Source organism: Macaca thibetana, chromosome 6, assembly GCF_024542745.1.
Source record: "Macaca thibetana thibetana isolate TM-01 chromosome 6, ASM2454274v1, whole genome shotgun sequence".
Taxonomy (NCBI): domain Eukaryota; kingdom Metazoa; phylum Chordata; class Mammalia; order Primates; family Cercopithecidae; genus Macaca; species Macaca thibetana.
The window spans coordinates 99,179,636-99,195,416 of NC_065583.1; the positions used below are offsets into that span (position 1 = coordinate 99,179,636).

At 40.3% G+C, this 15,781-nt stretch overlaps 1 protein-coding gene across 2 annotated transcripts in view; it reads right to left on the reverse strand.

The window, feature by feature from the left end:
- Nucleotides 1-382: 382 nt before the first annotated feature.
- Nucleotides 383-15,781, reverse strand: part of LOC126957601 (V-type proton ATPase subunit S1-like) — a 108,310-nt gene continuing 92,911 nt past the window's right edge. For both annotated transcript variants that reach the window (XR_007726828.1, XR_007726827.1), the window contains exon 15: nt 383-1,369. The gene's annotated coding sequence lies outside the window, so the exon portion shown is untranslated. The remainder of the gene's footprint in view (nt 1,370-15,781) is intronic.

The window sequence follows — 15,781 nt, forward strand, 5'->3', positions numbered from 1 at the left end:
ACATAAATCCGTACTGGGAAAAGAAATTCTTTTCTCAAACACTTCCAGGGGAGACATCATTGGCAGGATTAGTTGCATATTGGAGCTACCATATTAGTTCGTTCCCCCTGTACTTCAAAGATGTAGGAGCCAACAAGAGGGAGGGCACCACAGTAAGAAATGTGAGTAGCAAGATTATAAATCAGTACTTTTGACAGGGTGATTCCAGACAGCTTTGCTTTAACCAACATTCGACCTTACTTTATAGTGCTGAGGAGGTATTGAGCATAGTTAAGTTTTAAAAATGACCCTGGCCTTCCCTACAATATGGTATGAAAAACTATAAAAGGCACTTTTAAATGTTACCTGGAAAATCTTAAGTGAGGTATATAGTGCAGAAATATCTGTTATCCAAAATCTAAGATTTTATTGTTTTCAAAAAAGGAATTTTTAAAAGCACCCCCTCCAAGGCAAACAAAAAATGTCAAGCCCTAAGACATAAATAAAACTGAAAACGACCTTTTCCCCAACTACTCAACTCATAACTTTTCCCTATCCCTTTTTAGTGTTTGCTTATACTGAACAAATTATGAAACTAAATCTGCTAGGGAAGGCTAAGTTCATAAGGTTTTGGGTAAGTAACTCCAACAACCATCATTAATTATTAACATTATGGGTTCCTCCATTCTCACAAGTGATCAAACCACGTCAACACTTGGCACATTTTCAAAATTCTGCTAAGAAATAGCAGAGGACACAGAAGTATTATATAATATGGTCCCTGCCCTCAAGGAGTTCATAATCAGATTATCCATACCAGTTTAATTCTTAAGATGACTGCTGTAAGAAGCTGAAACCCAACAGATAACATCATGGTAGTTTTCCTGTTGAAAAGGAAGATTTTCATCAGTTGAATGGACAGTGACATTTCACTTTTAGAGAGAGGAAATTTGGCCTTCTACACATGAGGTTCCATGAGGGCTGCCATCATTGTATCCATTTCCTCCCAAATAAAGACATGTGACCCAAACTGGGTCACACAAAGTCCTGCCCGTCGATGTCTTTGATACGGAGCTAATGAAGGGGCTGCTGCTTCTCTGGAAAGCGGGGGGAGGCACTGACACTGGAGCTTCCTGTGGCTGCTGTTTGCTGCTCATGGGCCCCGCTGAGAGGATAGGGCCAATACACCGAGAGAAGCAGAGAGAAGAGGGACGGCACAGCACTGTACACTCTGCTTCCAGAAACCTGAGGTTAACCATACCCTGCCCTTCCCACAGTTTGGTTATGTTTGCCAGCAGGTTCCATCCCTGGCAAGCCCGTTGGAGTTGGACTTCTATCCCTTCCAACCAAAACGTGTCTTGACATCAGTTGTTCTCCATCTTCAATGTACCTAACAAAAGAAATGGAGTCTTAGACTTCAGCAGGAATTACATGATAGATATGACATACACGAATTTTGACTCTAAAGGGGCTCAACCATTAAACTTGCTACAAAGTGTGGATGTGGAACCTATTCTTGGTCTTCAGATTATCTCAGATGACTGTCTTGAATAACTTTACATGCAGAACAAGGCCTAGACTGATGCATAATTCTTAAACTATTTGTTCTATACATCTTGGACCTGTTGAAAAGGTCCAGAGATGACCCACCCCACTGAGCACTGAAACTACCTATTCCTGCCTTCTGATTCCAAGTGCCCTCCATTCACCATCATCTGCTGCCTCTGCACCTCCACAGGCACAAATACTAGGACAGCACTGACATACCCGGTGTGATTATTCACAAACACATCTTCGCATCACCTGCAAGTTCTCTGCCTTCTACTGAAGCCTCTGTGGAATCCACTTCTCCCTCCTGGCCATGGGGCCACCACATTAGCTGAATCACCTGCCCTTCCTTCTTCTGTCCCTCCCAACTCAGAAAACCCCTGGTGTTCCCTTGAGGACCACATTTTGAGAACCACTAAACAAGAGGAGTTTCTACGATTCCCGCCAACACTATCATCTCTGCATAATAGCACAAACTTTTCTTTCTCTGAGTGTTCTTTTTTCACAATTAAAGAGGCAGATTTTAGAAGTTTCTCTCCTTTCTATCCTACAGTTATAAAAAACGAAAAATGGGCATTACATGAACCCAACCAAGAATACTGTTTTTTCAGCTGCTTTTCCTTAACCTTGAGATTCCTGAATTGAAATGGGGGAGGGAGAATAATTAGGTATGATGTTTGGGAAATTGATTCCTAATAGTTTGTGAGGTTTAGAGTATTCGTCATTTCACCCACTATTCAAGTGTTTCTTCATGGTTTGCTCCACAAAGAAAAAGGTCTCTTGGGAGTCAAATCTGTTTGAAATTATTCAGCTCAAAGACTGACACTGTGAAATTAGAGAGAAAGAGGTCAAATAACCTTATCGGTGGATATTCAGAGTAAAGTATGGTCTGGCATCATGTAGACATTCTCAGATGGCCACAGACACTGAAGAGACAAAAAGAATTTTCCAAAAAAGAAGAATTTTTCTTACAGTAAAGAGATCCAAATCCCACCCACATAATTTTTTTGTTGTCATTTTTTCGCCCTTGACCCTTCGCTGCTAACACTGCTTCTAAATTACTGCAGACACAGTGGAATTTGGAATCTCCATTAATATTTACAAAGCTTGCCACCCAGGCTATGACCCACCCTGCTGTTTCAGAATGATAAATTCATCTGCCTCCACTGAGACCTGAGAAATCTTATTTCACTGGGGAATAAGCATAATTTCTGCCATACACATGATGTGATTATCAAGTCTGGTTTATTAGCCAGCAGATCTCCTAAGGCTATTTCATGGCAAAAAAAAAAAAAAAAAATGTATTCAATAAAACTTTGGAATGACTAGAATATCATTTTCTCCAAAAGTCTTACTTCCTTCATAGCCATTAATGTCACTAAAGTACAAGTAGGCACAAGACCAAATAGAAACAGGTAACCATTTCAGAAATGTGCTATGACACATAAGGCCCCATCTAAATAAGGAATGCACTCTGAAGCAGCTAGAGGCAGAAATGCATTTCCTCCCAGTAGCTCTCCATTCCAACTATGAGTTTGTTTTGTCTTTCACTGAGGAAAAAAAAAAAAATGAGTTGACAACATTTGTTGTTTTAATGATTTTGTTTAAAAATAAACAAACTGGAATCCTTCTTCGTTTTAAGGACCAAAGTCAGCTAGGAAGTTAGACCACATGATTTCCAAGGTCTTGTCCTTGGACAATTCAAAATAGATCTAAAATTCAAAATAGCATACAATGAAGTGACCGATCTTGATACGGTACAGATGAGTGCAGCAGGAATTCAAAAGAGGGGAGCAAAGTGTGACACGGTGTCATCACATGTGGTAGCTCACAGACGTTTTGGTTTGTCCTTCTGGGAACATGAGACACTGGCATATTCACTCTCCTTGAAGTTAGGTGTGGCCAGTGGCCAATTCTGACCCAAATACCTTAAGCAAATGTGACAGTGACATATGGAGTGAAGGTGTCAGGGAGTAGAACCCCTCCAATCCTGTGGGATGGACATGCATTGCTATTTGTTCCTTTACATCCACTGAGATTTGGGAGTTGGAATTGCAATGTAACCTTGGTCCTCCTAGCTGAAAAGGATGGCTTTGTAGAGAAGGCGATACTTTGATCATATAGTGAAGAGAAGAGAGAAGAAAGTCGTTGAGAGATTCCAAAAATGAGATCTAGTCCAGAGATTCTCAACAACATAAAATCAAATAAATGAGAATATTCAGAAATGGGGCTCAGGCATCAGAATTTTCAAAAGCTTCTCAGGTGATTCTACAGTACATCCATATTCAATTATAAATTGTCAATTTACAATAAAATAAAAACATTAAAATAAAAGACTTTCAGGGCTGAGAACCACTGATTTCAATGATAGGAATGAGTGCAGAATAAAAGTAAACAGATAAGACATGAATAAGCACAAAGAGTTTTTGCAATTCCCATATCTTCAAAAGTCCCCAGATAGAGTTTCCAGATAACTTCAGCAAAGATTTAAAAAGTTAAAATTTTGTACTACCAAAAAAATTATTTGACATAGAATGGTCAGTTAACGAATTACAACTGGCATTTCTCAGTGTTGATTTTTCAAAAAAAATTCTTCTTTTTCTTACAAAAAGAAAGGCATATTTGAAACTCCAGGCCAGTTTTACCCCTAAATGATTTATATGTTTGTCTCTAAGGTTCACAAATCCATGCGTTATCCATTACACTAATAACACTGTTACAAATAATATTAATAGCTAATATTTATTATTTACTATGAGCAAAACATTATGCTAAGTAATTTGCAATAACCTCACTTAGTCCACACAACAAACCTTGCTGGATAATTTTTTTTTTTTAAATTTCACTCTGTGGCCCAGTCTAAAGTGCAGTGGTGCAATCATAGCTCACTACAGCCTTGAAATCCTGGGCTCAAACAATACCCACTCCTCAGCCTCTGGAGCAACTAGGACTACAGGCACACACTGCCATGCCCAGCTAAGTTTTTTAAAATTTTTGTAGAGATGAGGTCTCACTAGGTTGCCCAGCTGGTCTTTAATTCCTGGGCTAAAGCGATCCTCCTGCCTAGGCCACCCAAAAAGCTGGGATTACAGGTGTAAGCCACCACACCTAACATTAGTTACTATTATTAACCACATTTTGCAGAGGAAGAAACTGAGCACAGAGACATGAAGTAAATTTACCAAGAATGTCATATCAAAGGAGTAGATTTGGGAAGGAACCCAGGTTTTCATAAGTCCAAAACCTACTATTTTGACTATTAGATCTAAATGACTCACAAAAATTTATTTACACTTCATCATTTTACTAAATAACTATAAAAGAATAAAGAAGCTGTTTTAATTTGAAACACAGACTGTTTGATGGAAAAAACAAATCTACGTATCAAGTAATGTGGGTTCTTCATGGGAAATAAACATCATGTCCAAAGTATCACTGTTCTTATAAAAAGAATTTGCTGAGGAAAAGACAAGTTTCACCTGCCCTCAACCCCCACAGTGAAATAGCAATTTGAATTAGTTCACAATTAGCCCAGTTCAGAGTCAGCTGTTATTCACACTTAGTGTAGCAGAAATTCATTTGTAGGCAGTGTTAACCAGTTCTTCAATACAAGGTAATTTCAAATTGAAAAATATACAGAAAGGTAATATTTTGATATTTTGAATATTTGAAATTAAATGTAATTGGGAAATTCTTGATTCAAGTTGGTTAATCATTTTTGGGAAAAACTGTCAAATAGCATTGATTTTAAAAGAACCTTGGATAGCACATATATCCAATATGTCCATAGAGTTGTGCATTTCTTGTGTGATAAATAAAGCTTATGATAAACCAGAACCTTGCCAATGGTCTGCTGTGCAGAACTCCACAGAGGCATCCAAACTGATATGCCAATAAAGATCACACACCCTTTTCCAAGGAGTAAATAGGCACGATAGCAAACAACGTAGGCTTACCAGATGAGTGAGAACATTTGCAAACAAATGAGTAGCAGTAATAATTTACTTCAAACTCTTCACAGGTCTGGCACCAAATTTTAATCAGTATGTGTATAACCAATAAAAGCCAAGGGATCTATGTAGTCCAATTTTAGAGTAATATTACATTCAGGAAAAGAAAGTCCAGAAACCAAAAATAACTTTAAAAGTCACTCAAATAATTTACTTGCATTTCTGAAAGACCCCTGATATGGTTTGGCTGGGTCCCCATCCAAATCTCATCTTGAATTCCTGTGTGATGGGAGGGACCTAGTGGGAGGTAATTTAATCACAGGGGCAGGTCTTTCCTGTGCTGTTCTCATGATAGTGAACAAGTCTCACAAGATTTGGTAGTTTTGAAAAGGGGAATTTCCCTGCAAAAACTCTCTTTTTTTGTCTGCTGCCACGTGAGACATGCCTTTCACCTTCCACCATGATTGTGAAGTCTCCCCAGCCATGTGAAACTGTAAGTCCAATAAACCTCTATCTTTTTGTAAATTACCCAGACTCAAGTATGTCTTTATCAGCAGCATGAAAACAGACTAATAAAGTAAATTGGTACCAGTAGAGTGGGGCACTGCTAAAAAGATACCCAAAAATGTGGAAGCAATTTTGGAACTGGGTAGCAGGTAGCAGTTACAACAGTTTGGAGGGCTCAGGAGAAGATAGGAAAACGTGGGAAAGTTTGGAACTCCTTAGAGACTTGCTGAATGGCTTTGACCAAAATGCTGATAATGATACGGACAATGAAATCCAGGCTGAGGTGGTCTCAGATAGACATGAGGAAATTGTTAGGAACTGAAGCAAAGGTGATGCTTGTTATGTTTTAACAAAGAGACTAGCAGCATTTTGCCCCTGTCCTAGAAATCTGTGGAAGTTTGAACTTGAGAGAGATGATTTAGGGTATCTGGCAGAAGAAATTTCTAAGCATCAAAGCATTCAAGAGGTGACTTGAGTATGTTAGAGGCATTCGGTTTTATAAGGGAAGTAGAGCATAAAAGCTTGGAAAATTTGCAGCCTGACAATGCAATAGAAAAGAAAATCTCATTTTCTGAGGATAAATTCAAGCCAGCTACAGAAATTTGCATAAGTAATGAGAAGCCAAAAGTTAATCCCCAAGAAAATGGGGAAAACGTCTCCAAGTCATGTCAGAGGTCTTTATGTCAGCCTCTCCTATCACAGGCCTGGAGGCCTACGAGGAAAAAGTGGTTTCGTGAGCTGGGCCCAGGGTCCCTGTGCTGTGTGCAGCCTAGGGACTTGATGCCCTGTGTCGCAGCCACTCCAGGCATGGCTGAAAGTGGTCAATGTAGCGCTTGGGCCATGGCTTCAGAGGGTGCCAGCCTCAAGCCTTGGCAGCTTCCATGTGGTGTTGAGCCTGCCAGTGTGCAGAAGTCAAGAATTGGGATTTGGGAACCTCCACCTAGATTTCAGAAGATGTATGGAAATGCCTGGATGCTCAGGCAGAAGTTTGCTGTAGAGGCAGGGCCTTCATGGAGAACCTCTGCTAGGGCAGTGTGGAAGGGAAATGTGGGGTCGGAGCCCCCACACTGATTCCCCACTGGAGCACTGCCTAGTGGAGCTGTGAGAAGAGGGCCACCATCCTCCAGACCCCAGAATGGTAGATCTACCAACAGGTTACACCATGTGCCTGGGAAAGCCGCAGACACTCAACACCAGCCCATGAAAGCAGTCAAGAGGGAGGCTGTACCTTACAAAAGCACAGGCAGAGCTGTCCAAGACCATGGGAACCCATCTCTTGCATCAGTGTGACCTGGATGTGAGACCTGGAGTCAAAGGAGATCATTTTGCTCTTCTGGATTTCAGACTTGCGTGGGGCCTCTAGCCCCTTTGTTTTGGCCAATTTCTCCCATTTGGAACAGCTGTATTTACCCAATGCCTATACCCCCATTGTATCTCAGAAGAAACTAACTTGATTTTGATTTTACTGGCTCATACGTGGAAGGGACTTGCCTTGTCTCAGATGAGACTTCAGACTGTGAACTTCTGAGTTAATGCTGAGATGAGTTAAGACTTTGGGGGACTGTTGGGAAGGCATGATTGGGTTTTGAAATGTGAGAACACGAGATTTGGGAGGTGCCAGGAGTGGAATGATATGGTTTGGCTGTGACCCCAGCCGAATGTCATCTTGACTTCCCACGTGTTATAGGAGGGACCCAGTGGGAGGTAATTGAATAATGACAGCAGGTCTTTCCTGTGCTGTTCTCATGATAACGAATAAGTCTCACAAGATCTAATGGTTTTAGAAAGGGGAATTTCCCTGCACAAACTCTCTTTTCTTGTCTGCCACCATGTGAGACGTGCCTTTCACCTTCCACAATGATTGTGAGGTCTCCCTAGCCACATGGAACAGTAAGTTCAATAAACCTCTTTCTTTTTGTAAATTGCCCAGTCTCAGGTATGTCTTTATCAGCAGCATGAAAACAGGCTAATATGACCCCATTTATAATAGCAACAACAAATTATAAACCTTATTTTTTCTTTCCCAATTCTTTAGGGCCCAGAACTACTCCCAGAGACTGATAATAGCTAAATTTTTCAAATCTCTCTATTGAAACACAGCCATAAAGAGTAGGTGGTATTATTGATACACTCACTCCTTTCTGACCATTCCTCTGTGGGAAGAATATACTTCCCTATCCCATTAATATTGGCCTTGATCATGTGACTTGCTTTGACCAGAAGAATGAGAACAGATGTAATGTATCCCACAACCAAGCAGACACTTTAAATGTGCTTGTATAGTTTGACTTGGTCTCCTGTGCACACTTCTATCTGCTCTCTGCCATAAGAAGAAAAAGTTCCAAGTAGACACATAGAATAGACATGAACTTGACCCAGAGCCTGAAATGAAGTCACCAAAGCTGACCACAAACCTATGAATGAAAAATCAATGTCTGGCTATGTAAGATGCTGAGATCTAGTGGTGTTTGTTACACGGTATATTGCAACAAAAGCTGATACACAATGCAAATTTTCTCCTTTCCCTCTGCTTCCCCTGTCTCCATCCCCAGCAAGCAAGAACTCCACTTCTTTAGGAAGGGAGAGGAGAGATAAATTGGAATATGCAGTGCAAAATCAACTTGACTGGGAGAAGGAAAACATTATTACCTACATAATGATGAGAAAAGTGACATCATGCCATATCAAAGGAGGCAGTCTCTAAGACTGAGAAATAAAATCAGTGCAGCCATCAGTGAGCCCTGAAGTCAGCAAGGAGAGAAGCAGAGGCAGTGTCACCCAAGGTCCAATTGGAGAACTATAATCATCTCAAATAAAAATATAAGCCACTTTAGCTGACTTATGTGCAAGGAAGAGTGGGCTTTTGGGGCCTGGTATAAGAAAGTATGCTGAGGGGAACTTAAGCCAGACAGGCCTGTAATGACTGCCCATACCTACTTGATAGTTCTCCACCCTGGATTGATCCAAGAACCCTGTGGCCCATGATCATGGCCTTAAAAATAATAGTGATATTCTCTCTTGTAGGAAGCTAAATACATAACTTAGAGCCTTCTCTTTAATTAAGCCAATACATTCGTCACACCAGTTGCCTTTGCGCTTCCATCCTGCCGTGTGGCAGACTGAGGACTTGGTATTAATGTAGGTTTTGTATCATGAGAAGTCTAGCCCTTGACACATGCAGTTCCTTGGCAAAAAGTATTTATGGTTGAAATGTCCTTAACTGAATGACCAGTTGGGATGTTCTTAGAAACTACCAGAAGCTGGGAGCTTCCCTGCCTCTAGACAGATTGAGGATCATAAACCTTGCTCAGCAAAGTAGCCACCTGAAGGCCCACAGCATCGTCTCTGATCATGTGCCAGGACCACTCCATTAAGATGAGTTCTGAAAATAGACTCACGCTTTGATTAAATCCAACATTAAGCCTGGATTTTCCTCAGGCTCCTGAAGGTCAGAGTCAATGTAGGCTCAAGGTAAGGAAGCCTTCACTGCCTCAGAAAAGTATAAACTCCTTAAGAGCCTTCTCTTTGCTACTGCTCACCATGCTAATGTCACACACACACACACACACACACACACACACACACACACACCTCAAAGCAATAAAAAAATTAAACCAGCTGTTATTTTTCAAGTACCATGTCTCCCTGCTGCTGCCTAAAGGAGCCCTGTTTAAATGCTTTTTCTTTGTTTTTTCTTGCTCCTTTCTTCTTCAGAAAACACCTCTTTTTTCTAACAAATTAATAAAGCAAGTCATTTTTCACCAACTTACAAATACCAAGATAGGAAAATCCACTGTAAAGAGCTGATGAGGCAATTATAAGGGATGAGGAATGAATGCTAACATTTCTGCCCTGCCTGTGTGACTAAGATTTATAACTGTAAACCTGCAAATCTCTGGCTTATGTATGCAAATATGGGTCCAATTAGTGATTCACCTGCAACTGCTAATTAAAAGGCCTGGGGTGATGGATTGCCACTAAGCAGGCAGGCAGGGGCCTGACTGTCCAGCATCATCTATTCCCACACAAAGGAAAAAAGATTAGTTCCCTAAAGAACCATCAGAATTTTATATCTACTAATTTGGAAGAAAAAAATAAGTCATATGGGAAAATGTAATTATAATGCAGCTAGAAAATAAAAACAGGCAAATCAAACCAAGCATTGTTGCATCATTAAAGGAGAAAATAACCATTCTGAGTAATTTTCCCATGGAATTCGGAACAAAAAAAAAAGAATTGGAAAAAGGTTTGGAAGAAACCACATGTGATTCTTTCCCCTCCAATTACAACAAATTTCCATAGTTCTCAACTCAGCAAAATGCCTGAACCAAAGCTTGGCAAATAGCAGAGAATAAAGTTGTTAATAAAAAAAAAAATTCAAGTCCAAGCCTCCCAGACAGAGCCAGGTTGAATAGGTTCTTGTATTACTTAAACTAGGTTTGGAGATGTTGATTCAATTCCTGACTTCCAGTTTCAGCTAAAACAATCCAATTAAAATTCAAATTAAAAAAAAAAAAAAAAAAAAAAGCCCTGCTTTTCACAGCCCACAAGTAGTAACATCTATAGATCTCTAGTTCCCTCTTATATAAAATGCTAGAATAGAATATCTCTTCCTTTGTCAGCCCCTTGGCTCAGTCACACAGACGTAAATTACCAAACCATTGCTGTGGCTACAGTGCTTTATGATCTGCTGTCCCTCAAACCCACACCTCTTCATGACTGTCATGTCTCAACCCAAAGGACAACCACGGCAGCTCCTATTTGGACCAAGAGCCAGGCCTGTGGCCACACAGACCTCGCCTTCAAAGGGCTGCTAAATGCAGGGTCTTGTTGGGTTAGGAGTGTTTCTTCCAGGCAGCCCTAGCACGTGTGGGGTATATGAGAGCTCTTGCAGAATGGCTTCCCACACATGGCATCCTAGAGGACCTAATGAGGTGTCACATAAAAAATACTCCTTAATTAAGTGACCTCAGAGGGGGAAATAGCAGGTGGGCAATGTCAGGGTGCTACTGGCAGGAAAATCAAATAGATGCTTATTAGCTTTACCTCATCAGTAAATATCACTGCCTTGGAGAATGAAGAAAAACAATAAATAACCCTTAGTATCTAGAAACATTGGCCTTTTAGCACACACAACTACCCCACCCAGTCTTCCGTTTGCTCTGCTTTATTTACAGTCCCTTATATTAAACTCATACACTAATTAGTTTTACCCTCATTAATTATTTGTATTTACAGTTAAAATATATCACATCTTCCTAGGTGAAATGTATTTGAGTATTTGCTGAGTCCTACTACGTGCCAGGTGCTTCTTGGTGTATTATCTTCGGAAACCTTTACACCAACCAGGTGAGGCTGTGAGTTGCCCGACATCATTCAGTTATCAAGTAGAAGAGAGGCATTCAAGCCTCCGTTCCATGGCAGCTGCCACCCACTATTGACGGGACCCACTTTCTCCCCCATCTTTGTCGTCTAATTTGAGTGTGTTCCCTATTCTTTTTGGAATCATCTTTTTGTGGCTTTTACCCACTGATCCTTGCTCTCCTCATTCTTCTGTTTTCTAAGCTTTTCTCAATTCTCTGCACTTCTTTCTTTATACTCTTAATTCTTTACCCTTCGCCTTTTCCCTTGATACTGGGCACCCCAAATCCTCACATTAGCAATACACCAAGGAAAGACACAGACTATTCACACCATCTACCCTGACTCCCTCATTTAAAGAAACCAACGACGGGAAAAGTTAGGCAACAAATCCAAGGGCCCACTGATAGTCAGGAGTTGGACTATGTTAAAACAATTAATTGGGAAGCCATTAGGCTGAGATGGCTCCAGCACATTGGGTTATATAAGCAAACAGAAACTTAACTCACTGCAAACAGTCAAACAAAACTTAGGCTTAACTAATCAGAAACCGCCAACTCACCTCTAGCTAGAGACTTTCCACTTTAACCAATGACATCTTTTATTTGTTTTGTTTTCAAAAACACATTATAAAAGTTTATCTTTTCACACCTTCAGGAGAACCCTGAACTGCTTACAGTCCAGTGCTACCCAATTCATGAATTGCTATCTGTTCAAATAAACTTATTACAATATGAATGTGCCTAATTTTATGTTAATAACAGTGTAAAAATTAAATCTTAATTTTCACTTTGGTGTTTTTTCAGGCTCTACAAGTTTCCTCTCATGTTCCTTAACCATAATCACACAGTACAAGTCCACTTGTCCTCACTGAATAGCTTTCCTGGAGATCTGCACCCCACCCGGGCTGTCCTGTTCAGCACTTTCAACATGTGTGCACCAGACTTGAGCTCCCTGAGGGCACAGACCTTGGTTTTTTGCCTTTGTGTCTCCAGCACTTGACACTGAGTTGGCACCTATAAAGGATTCTTGGATGGATGGATGAATGAATGAATGAATGAATGAATGAATCCTGTTTCTTCACAGGTCCCAAAACACACCTTCCCCATTTCTACCTAGATTGTCTTCAAGTTCTCCCTGCCTGAAACACTTTACCCCACTGGTTTATTCTCCTGGTTTATTCCATTCACATTTCAAAGACAAGCTCAAATCCCTTCTCTTCCATTGAGCATTTGCAAAGCACTCCAGCTTACCTGGATTTTTCTCATCCCTAATCTCCTGTAGAAATCGTCCATCTAGGATGGACATGGTGGCTCAGGCCTGTAATCCCAGCACTCTGGGAGGCCAAGGCAGGTGGATCACGAGGTCAGGAGATGGAGACCATCCTAGCTAACATGGTGAAACCCTGTCTCTACTAAAAATACAAAAAATTAGCCGGGTGTGGTGGCGGGCACCTGTAGTCCCAGCTACTCGGGAGGCTGAGGCAGGAGAATGGCATGAACCTGGGAGGCAGATCTTGCAGTGAGCTGAGTTCACACCACTGCACTCTAGCCTGGGTGACAGAGCAAGACTCCGTCTCAAAAAAAAAAAAAAAAAAAAGAAATCATCCATCTATATAATTCAATTTAAAATTTAATTATATGTAGTTTGCTTCATTCATGTGAGTCTTATCATAAGATCTTTAGGAATAAGTATCAATTCTTATATTAAAATAATAATTAGAATGTAGCTAGAGCTTTGTAGCTCACAAAGTACTTTTTTCACACAATATTGTCTCCTTTAGTCCTCTCAGCAACCCCACGGGGTAGGCACTGGATGCATCTGCTCTAGTTCCAGGTGTGCTTCCGCCTGCTTCTGTGATCCTCAGAGCCAAGGCTCTTCCTTCACAGGCTGCCCTGTGCCATGTGGGGATCCCATTGATACACTTGTCAATGGACAAAAGAACTGATATATACATTCAGTAGCACTTCACATGTATTTAACCATATGCTTTTTGAAATTAATACCCCAACACTTCCCTAATCTACATTTTTCTATCTTTCATTTCATCTTAATCCTCTATTTCCCCTTTATCCCTGTTGAAACAAATTAGGTGCATAATTAGAAATCTGGGTTCCTTTCACTCAGCCTTTAGATCATAAACTCATTGCACAGTTAACATTTTAGGGTGATTAAAGCCATTGCCACATATCTACTGTCAAAGAAGATTTAGGATTTGGTCATGGAGGCTACTTGAGATTATCCCATTTATTATACCACTGGGGAAAAGTAAAGATATTGGTGCTTGTTCTACCTGAAAGACAAGCTAATATGAATCAGGGTGATAGGAACTTATTCCCAGGTGATTATGTTTTCTCCTTTTGAAAGAACTTGGGTCACAGAAGTACCGAAGGAGCTCAAAGGAGGTTCTTATAAAAGAGTGAAGACCCATTGTCTGTTGCCTTCTACTCAGAATCAATGCCCAACAATGATCCTGAATTTAAGGAGCCCTCCACTTGGGCTAAGTGAACACTAACATTTTCATTCTGCCAGTGGTTTTTGTTGCTTTGGGTAACAACTTTGCATTTAAAAAATTCTTTCCCCTCGATTTCACCAAGTGTATTCTCTTACAAAAGTTCATGATCTAATTGCACTTTTTATAACATGAACTTACGTGCATGTTGTAACATGCAGTTACCATGCTTGCTCTGGGGACAAGTTAGGGGCAGCCTGAGAGAATAAAAGTTATATAAGAATTAAGGTTTTTTAAATGAAATCCTGAAACTATTCCATATGATACTACACATACATATCATTGTACAGTTGTCAAAACTCATAGATTGTACAACACCCAAAGTGAACCTTAGTCTAAACATGGACTTTGGGTGGTTATGGTGTATCAGTGTAGGTCCATCAATTATAAGAAATGTATCACTCTGATGGGGGATGTTAATAATGACAGAAGCTATGCATGTGTGGGGCAGGGATATATAGGATATCTCTCAAGTTTGCTATGAACCAAAAACTGCTCTAAAAAAGTCTTTTAAAAAAAGTCTATTTTAAAAAATAAAATTCAGCTTCTGCTAATATACACACATACATGCACATGTTCAATACTATTCTATTTTTTGTTTTATAAGAGTCAGAAATATTCATGTACCTTGATTGCAAGTCGCTTTTACTTTCACATCATGACATTTCAGTGAAAAAGAAACAATGAAAAGTGGGTTCCAATAAAGAGGCCAAGAAACCCACTGAAAGAATTAAGTCTGATTCCCAATAACTGTGGAAAAACCTCAACAGAAATTCAGCCAGCTTATGGTCAGTTTTAAACTTAAATTCATCTTCAAGATTTACTAGCTAGAAGAGATGAGTTGTAGAAATCGATGCTTGCACAGCCTTTTCCAATCTTCACTCATAATTATCCCTCAGGAAAGAATGCTTTATTTTATTTTCTGCCTTTTATCCACAACCTGTCAACAACCTCTTCCATGCAACTGGCAAGTGAAAACCCTCTGTCAATAAACAGCTCATGCACTTGTCTATAGCTTCGGGAGCTTCTTTCTGAGGTTCCCCACATGAACAAAGGACAAGGCTCTTTCTTGGGCAGTTCCAATAAAGTAGCTTCAGCCACTTTATTAGAAACTAGCTAGACAAGGCTGGGTGCGGTGGCTCACGCCTGTAATCCCAGCACTTTGGGAGGCCGAGGTGGGCAGATCATGAGGTCAAGAGACTGAGACCATCCCGGTCAGCATGGCGAAACCCCGTCTCTACTAAAAATACAAAAAAATTAGCTGGGCTTGGTGGCACGCGCACTTAGGAGGCTGAGGCAGGAGAATCGCTTGAACCTGGGAGGTGGAGGTGGCAGTGAGCTGAGATTGTGCCACTGCACTCCAGCCTGGTGACAGAGTGAGACTCTGTCTAAAAAACAAAAGAAAGAAAAAAAGAAACTAGCTAGACAATAATCTAGACAGAGCTGCTTCTCTGCTGTTGTATCTACTCTTCCCTCAGCACTGGTTTTCTGAAGCTCCCAGTGGTCTAATTTTTCAAATCATTTGTCTACTTCCAACTATCCTTGGTAGAAGGTTCTAGTGATAAATATATTATGACTGAACCAAGCTTTCTCTAGTTTATTAATTCAAACAAATTAATTAATTATTCAAACATGTGCTTCCTGAGGCCCATAACAACTTCTTTCAACTCCAGATTGTCAAGCACTCACATGTGTGTTATCTTTGGAATTGCAACCAGTAAGAGGGAAAGTAGAATGGTCAGAAAGCAGAGAAGGAAACCTGTTTTCTTAGAAAAATGTCAGAAGCCATCTCTTATCTCAAATCAACAAAGACTGTGAAAGGAAAGAGAAAAAAAAATGAATATTGTATATAGGCCATAATCCATCACTGTAAGTCCAGTAAACCTATCACAAGAACGTCCAAGCTTGCTTCTGTTTTCTAATA